Source organism: Argentina silus, assembly GCF_951799395.1.
Source record: "Argentina silus genome assembly, chromosome: 19".
NCBI lineage: Eukaryota > Metazoa > Chordata > Actinopteri > Argentiniformes > Argentinidae > Argentina > Argentina silus.
Genome location: NC_139673.1, coordinates 14,776,903 through 14,784,894, shown reverse-complemented (window position 1 = coordinate 14,784,894; position 7,992 = coordinate 14,776,903).

The window sequence follows — 7,992 nt, the reverse complement described above, 5'->3', positions numbered from 1 at the left end:
TGCTATAGTATAGCCATTAAACACAGAAAGAGCTGCCATAGCCACTGAACACATGGAAAGCCTTTATAGTCACTGAGCACAGAGAAAGCTTTAGGGATTGCTGCCATGGCCATTAAACACAGGATAGTTGCTCTAGCCATTACAGACAGGGATAGCTGCTGCTGTCATAGTTACTGACCATAAGGAACGCTGCCTTAAAGCCATTGAATATAGGGACAGTTTCTACAGCCATTGAACACAGGAAAAGCTGAGCACTGCTGTATGGCCATTAAAAACAGGGAAAGTTGTGCTATGGTCATTGAGCATTGGGAGAGCTGCTATCGTCACTGAACACAGGGAAAGCTTTCAGCCTGTTGTTTTGCTGGCCTATATAGAGGGAGTGAATGGTGATGTTGTTGGTGATAAATTAGATGTTGAGGTGAACTATTGCACTGTGCAACCAACCCATTGTGCTACTGGGGGGGGGGAATCAAGCTTGTTATTGCTTCTGCTGTTTGACAGTTTTATGGCAAACACATAACACAGTATGATGGCAAGAACAAAACAGGTTTTATGTATTTTTCAGCTGAAATACAGTCATCCTGGAGTGATTCACGGAAGACAGGTTAATGGTAAATCTATAGTGTAGCTACTCAACAGTTGATTACAAACATTTACCATCTTGAAACGCATGAAATTCTGAGAAATTCAACATGGAATAAAAAATAGACTGTGGACTGGATAATTTTAATGCAATATATCCATAAATAACTAAATATGTTTAACTACTGAATATAATACACCTAGCATGAGAGAATGCAGAAACAACTAAAACAGTATTTCTGTATTCTTTGTTCATAAATCAGTTGTTGGACAATTTACACAGACAGCGCAATGAGCTTGTCTGGCGAGTGCACAGGCAGGCAGGCAGGCAGGCAGGCAGGCAGGCAGGCAGGCAGGCAGGCGCAGCCCCCCCCCCCCTCCCCTCCCCTCCCCTCATGAGATTTCTACTCTTCCGTTCCTATTGTCAAAGCCTGCAGATAACTGGCTGAAAGTATTGTGTGTGAATGACAAGTTTTCTCTGCCCATTCTGCTCAGTGCTTCGGCCCCAGGGGACGTCTCCTCCTCTCCTGGCAGGCCGACAAAATAATTACACTCATCTTCAAAAAAGCAGGTTAATTGACGGGCCATTTTCTAGAAAGGTGTTTGTATCAGGGGCGGCTGGTGGAGGTAGGAATCGGAGGACGGGCTCATTGCATGCTCACATGCATTACTAAAGAGTCCGTCCTCCGATTTCTACCCTCACCAGCCTCACTTGGGTTTTAACAGTACGCAACAATGCTGTCATTGCTGTGAGTGGTCTGTGCACTGCAGGTAGCCGAGCTGGGACGGGACGGTGTGTTGGGTTTATCGGGGAGGAGAGGCCTGCAGCTAGCCATCTGTCTCTGTGGTAATTACTGCTATGGGCCACTGCTGAGCCACTGCAGGTCCATTCTCCTCTGTCTTTCTTCCCTGAGTTCAGAAGCCTCCTGTCCACAAGCGACACCAAGATGTTATTCTTACCCTCAAAAGTCAACAATGGCGGTGTTGTCTCGGTGTGTGGTTATTTTCAAACAATTCATTAAAAGGGAATCGTACTGCAGGCCTACCTGTAAATTCGCCAAGACAAGGGAGTCGACCTTCTGCGGTTATTCAGTCCATTAATGACGGTCAAACGGGCAAGGCAATAACGAAACGAGGTGCTCAATCTGAGCTAAAAAAACATTTAGTTCAATGCAGCGTCCTTTAGTATCAAATTACACCACCTACAGAGAAGGACACTGTGGACACTCTGGAGTGCCCAGCAAATACAATTGACTGCAGTACAGCAAATTATAGGCCATGCAGTTACAGTTATAATTGTTTTCCCAACACAACCGCACCGGTCAGCTCTCGGTCTGACATAGTAAGTGAACAAACACCTTGTCCATGTATATTGCTGTCACACACTGGCGGTTCGGCTATTAATCATCATCTCTGAAATACCAGCACCTTTCATACATAATCGCGCGCACACACACGCACACACATCCCATCCCCCCCCCCCCCCCCCACACACACACACACACACCCAACACCCACACGTCGCGCACGAATGCATGCATGAGTGTGTGGAGACTACCTGCGTCTCTGCCTGAAGTGTTAAATAGATGAGGATCACATTAGCAGACAGAAATCCCGCAGGTGTGTCGCTGCAAAGATGAACAGAGACAGGTACCCAGACTCAAATAGTGGCCATGGTTAGTGGGTATTTGGGAAGGGAACTGGCACCAGATGTTACGATGCCAGTCTGCCCTGGTCCCACTCAGACTGCGGGGGAGAGGAATGCCCCGTGGCAGATGGTAAGAGCGAGGGGCATCATTGCTCTCATCCAAACACTGTGCTATTGCTTCAATGTGGTCTGAGGTAAGTCACTGACACTCTGCATGGGCATCGTTTGGGGCATATTGTGTCTCTCTGTTCTCTCCACTCCCACTCTCCTAACACCATTCCACACTCCCCAGCCCACTACACTTACTAGTGTATATTCCTTAGTGTATACTCAGTCTCCTTTCCCACCAATTAGTACTCTATACTTCATAGTATACACTTCATAGTGCACACTCTATAACACACCCTCTGTGCTGGAGACGTTATGCTTGGGGTTCAATCTTGCCCATCTCATATCGTTGGACTATGGTATAGCCTGTGTGGATGGGCTGTGGTGTATTCTGTTGGATTATGGTGTATTATGGTGTATTATGGTGTATTGGCTCTTCCTCAGGCCAGTGTCTGAGTCCAGGTCATTAATCTCTATAAGGGGGAGGAGACAGAACAGGGGGAGAATGCTAAGGAGCTCTCCTGATGTAATGCATCACCACCGGCAGACTGTCCTGTTTGCACACTCTCTCCTTTGTTTCCCTGGGCCTGACAGGAACCTATAACAGTAAGAGCCTTTGGAACACAAAACAATCTAACTTCGTGCAAGATGACACCAAAGTCACTTTCACTGAGCTGCCGGTATGAATGCAGATCATTGCTGGGTAGGTTGTATAAAACGGTTTTATTGCTTTATTGCAGCGGGGAACGATACCATGCACAGGAAGATTATTTTCTCAGAAATGATTATGGTTCTGTTTTTCTCGATTTGCAACATGGAACAACTGGAAAGGGCATTAGGCAACACAGTCACTTAGGGGTAACTGCATGGACTGGTCATAACTCAGGCCTGTTGTCAAAGCGGAACAAAAAAATAGGGCAGAGAGAGAACATGTTTTCAAAGACCAGTATAAGGAGTGTTTCCAATGCAGATGGTGTAGGAATTGATTTTCTCTAGCAGTATTGTATCATGTAGAGCCATGTCACCGTGTTCCTGTTGACAAGCCTGCATGGCTCTCATATTAATCAGGCCCATGGACGTGGTCTACTCCCTGCTGGAGGGGTAACCCTACGGTCGTTGCAACTGTAACCTGACTGCTTCCCATTCGGGTTGCACAAATAGATAGAAGAAACAAACCTCTGAATAAAAACCTGCTTCAGTATATCCTACTTGTTTGTTGTGTTCTTTCTTGCGGAAAATTGAAATGAATCAAAAATACACACGAGGAGGTGTTTGATTCTTGTTTCCCTGTGGCAGTGGTGTATTCTGGGTGCCACCTAATGAAGCGCACGCTTTTCCCCTCAAGTCGTATACAGAGGGAAAGTGTGGGCTTGCATTACCTGTTGCAACTAACCGAGCAGACAACAGCCGAACAAGGTCTGAAACACCTTCACCTTCTCTCTCTAGCACTCGTTTCCACCATCCTCCTTAAATCGCTCAATTTGTCACACCAGATTAAGCGCTTTGAGGTGTTTTCAACTGTAGCTGTTCCACTGAAACTTTACCAATCTCACATTCCAATGTCAAAGGCAGATTATCCCAATGACCACAAAAGTGCAGTAATATCAATGATGTTTCCAACCAACTGTCAATCACAGTACGAACGGAGCAGAACAGCACTGCCTCTGAACGCATCCCTTCATTTAGATACCCCAGGGTGAAGACCAATAGAGCAAAACAACTCTTTCATCCCCAATGCACCTGAACAAGACATTGGACTAATTATGCGCACACACTTACTGTATTCGCCTAGCATTGCCCCACCCTGCAGCACTTTAGCATCCCACCCCCTGCATGCTGGACAGACTCTATAGCCTACTATGGATAGGTCCAGTTGTGTATATCGGTGTAGGTTTTTGTTGTTGTTGTTGTTGTTGTGATGTTGTCTTTTATCTTGTCTGTTGTATTTATATGAACTGCTGCTGCGCAACAAATTGCCTCTCTGAGGACAGACAAGTTTTGTGAATCTGACTCTGAATCCTGTTTGTTTGTTGTGTTGTTCTTTCTTGCGGAAAGTTGAAATTAAGTATAACCAGAACTTATGTTTCTCAATTTTCCCCTGAGTATTCCGGGTGCTGGCTCCCCTCAAGTTGCATATCAAAATAACAGTATTGTGCAAGACAATCTGTTAGTCTTCTAACAACGCTTGATGTCCCAGACTATTTTGATAAGGGGGAAGGGTGCGCCTGGCATGGGCTGGCACCCAGAATACACCACCGCCACAGGGAAAACCAGATAAAACCTAACTTCTGGTTAGTACTGCATTTTGTCTTCATTGTAACTTCCCGCAAGAAAAACACAACAAACAAGTAGGACATCTGAAGCAGGTTTTTATTCGATTATGATTATTATTTTATGCGATATCGTGCGGCCATGTGTTTTTCGGTTTCAGTCTATGGCTGCGTTCAGATTGTCTAGAATCCTTCCTTTCCTTGCAGCTTTTTCTTGACCTCACTAGCAAAAGCCTATGAGGAAGTAAAAAAAAGGCTGTGTTTTGTGTACAATCTGAACTATGTATATGTTTGCAACTCGAGAGAGAAGCCTCTCGTAGAGTTGCGGTTGCAACTAGGTTTCTATAGTTGCTCCCTCTACAGGTCTATGTACCCGTCTCAGCCAAGAAGGGCAGGGAAAACATTTCCCCGGATCTGAGCATTTAGACACAGGTCGCATGTGAGGTTTCAGAATGATATCAGATATAAAAACCACATACATATGTGGGTCCAAATCAGAATTCAAAAGATCCTATTCATGTGGAATCGGATATCGGTCGCTGAAGCATGAGCTTAGCCGTAGTCTAATACCAGCTCTCGGTCTCACTCTACCGCCATTCTCTGTAGTTCCCTCTACATCTGCTTTCTATGAACCCACTGCCTGGTTCCATTCTCTAAAGGAAGTGACGCTCCTGAACATTTTCCTGATGTGTCATCAATATTTGCACAGATGCCTCTCAAATAAGAATAAGGTCAAGTTTGCATACCTTTGGTTTGAGAACACAGTCGGGATGTGCTTTGAATCTATATGCTGTCTGAGGCTGTGTGTGTGTGTGTGTGTGTGTGAGAGAGATCTGAAAATACAGGGCCTGAATAAAACATGAGACTGGACTCTAACAGGCATGACTTAATAGAACCAAGGATGCTTGCATGCATGCATGCACACACACACACACACACACACACACACACACACACACACACACACACACACACACACACACACACACACACACACACACACACACACACACACACACACACACACACACACACACACACACACACACACACACACACGTCGAAAACCACTTTTTCCTAAGGGAACTGCTACACCCCGTCTGGCATTGGAAACAATATCCCCCCATTCACTGTATCTGTAGCATTGCATATTGTACAATATCCCACTCGTATAGTCTGTATTTACTGTAGCGTATAGCTAACATTGGCCTCTGATACATCCTGCCTTCAGTAAACCCATCCAGCCCTCAAATAGTCTTTAGTAATGCAAACAGGAGCCTCTGAACCATATTGAAATAGATCTGAATAAGTAAAATTCTACAATTCAGCGCACAGATTTTTCTAGATGTTTAATCTGGATCAGAATTGGATCTGTATTACTTTTTGCTATTCAGGAATTCAACAATTCAGAAACCAGGCTCGAGAGCCTCATCACTCAAAGGCAACAAATAACATTTCACCAATGTACATTTGCATATATTGATATGAATTAGCTGTCTAGGCTAGAAGTTTTAGAAACAGGAGAGAAGAACATGATAGAACAACGTGCATTCAAATGACTCTGCGTTATAAAATACAAAATAAAAATACGTCTATCCCTAGTCCTCAGTGGTAGTGTTTAACAGAGATCAACATCATCAATGAGTGGACTGCTTGTGTGTGTGCGCTTTCTGCGTCATGTCGAGGCGTTCTTATATAAGATATTGTTCAGAGGTTGAGGGCGACTGTCTATAAAAAAGGACTGTTGGGGAAAACAGAAGAACCGCTCATTATAATGACATACAAAACATAGCACAAAGCATCCTACCCAGCAGGCAACGCACAACACACAACATATGAGCGGAACAGACATCGCTAATGACAACGGTGGTGACGGTGTTTGTTTGTCAGGGCCCTTTCATGAAACGATGGAACATTAGACTGTCATTAAACAATGGGTTGCGTTCGGCGTGGGTCGCCAGTGTTGCAGCACAATAATGGAATGCAATAAGAAGAAGCCATGATGAGTTCTGAAAGGTCATCGCCAAGGGGGACCCGCAGTCATAGCTCACTGTTCTGTTTTCAAAGCGCCGCCCGCGCTTTGATCATAAATATCACTGACGAACCATCCCAGTTTTAAATGTATTTATTTACTTTGTTCGTTGATATAGTCGGTCGATGGCAGTTCATTGATTTGAGTATTCAAGCCATCCATACTGATAGGCATTTATCTAATTAAAATAATCAATCCTATGATGGAATTCAACCAGAGCTGCAATGCCACTGTCATCCACACTGCAGGGGAAATAACAATCTCATTACGTGGGTAGCATTACTGTCACGTGATGCTAACACTAATCACCCAGTGAAACAAAACAAACAGGGGCGTTATCTTTCTGCTATCTAGATTTCCTTGACTGTTACTCCCTTGCACAAGAGCATTGCAATTAACATCTCTGCTGTCTTGTTTTCACTGGGTAATCATCACATTCCAGTTACACCACCAGTTACACCACCAAGGCAATTACATCATTATTTCACTGCAGTAGGGTTTACAGTAGTCGCATGGCAAGTCTGATTGAATTCCAGCATGGTGATGGATCAGTTTACATAATGATGTGACAGGTCAGATGGTCAAGAATTTCTCCGGGCCCTAACAATAGGACATACACTTGCTTGTTGTGTGCTCTAAATGATTCAGGACAGGGCAGATAGGAAGTACCGATCAAGATTCACTGGCCATTAGTGTCTGTGTAATTGATTATCCAAATGAACATGCTTCAAACAGCAACCCTTTGGGAACACCTGGAGGGGGGGGGGGGTGATTCCCTATGCAGCAGTTAAAACCTCATCTGTCCACAGTCTCCATATGGCTGGCAATATAGCCTCCATAGCACCTCTCATAACCTTTATGGTGCACCTCAGGGCCCAGGGAGCAGCCTGCATAATCATCCCGGCTAGGGACACCATAAATCAGCCAAATCTACTGGGGCTGTGCTCCCGTGTGGAACCTATGGCATCAGTCATCTGTTATGATGGGAGGGGGGGGGGGGGGGTTAGGGTTAGCCCTGCTCTCTACTCGGATAACATCTGTGTGAAGGTGGGTAGGGGCGGAGGGCAGAGGTGGGTGTGCAGGCATTAGGGTGGCCATCCATGTGAGTGTGCGTATCTAACCACAAATCGGTATTGATTCATTTGGTTGCTTTATGGTTATAAAGGGTTATTGTGTTGTGAAAAGGAAGGTCTCGTAAAACGCCTCAAGGCTGTGTGCTCTACTACAAAAGTAATTAATTTGATAAGTACGTCAATTGGAAAGGAGGCCTAGAGCCCAACGACAAAAGGGAAAAGATAGGCGGCCCTCCAAAAACTTTTATATACCCTAGGATACAGGAGGGATGAGGTGCG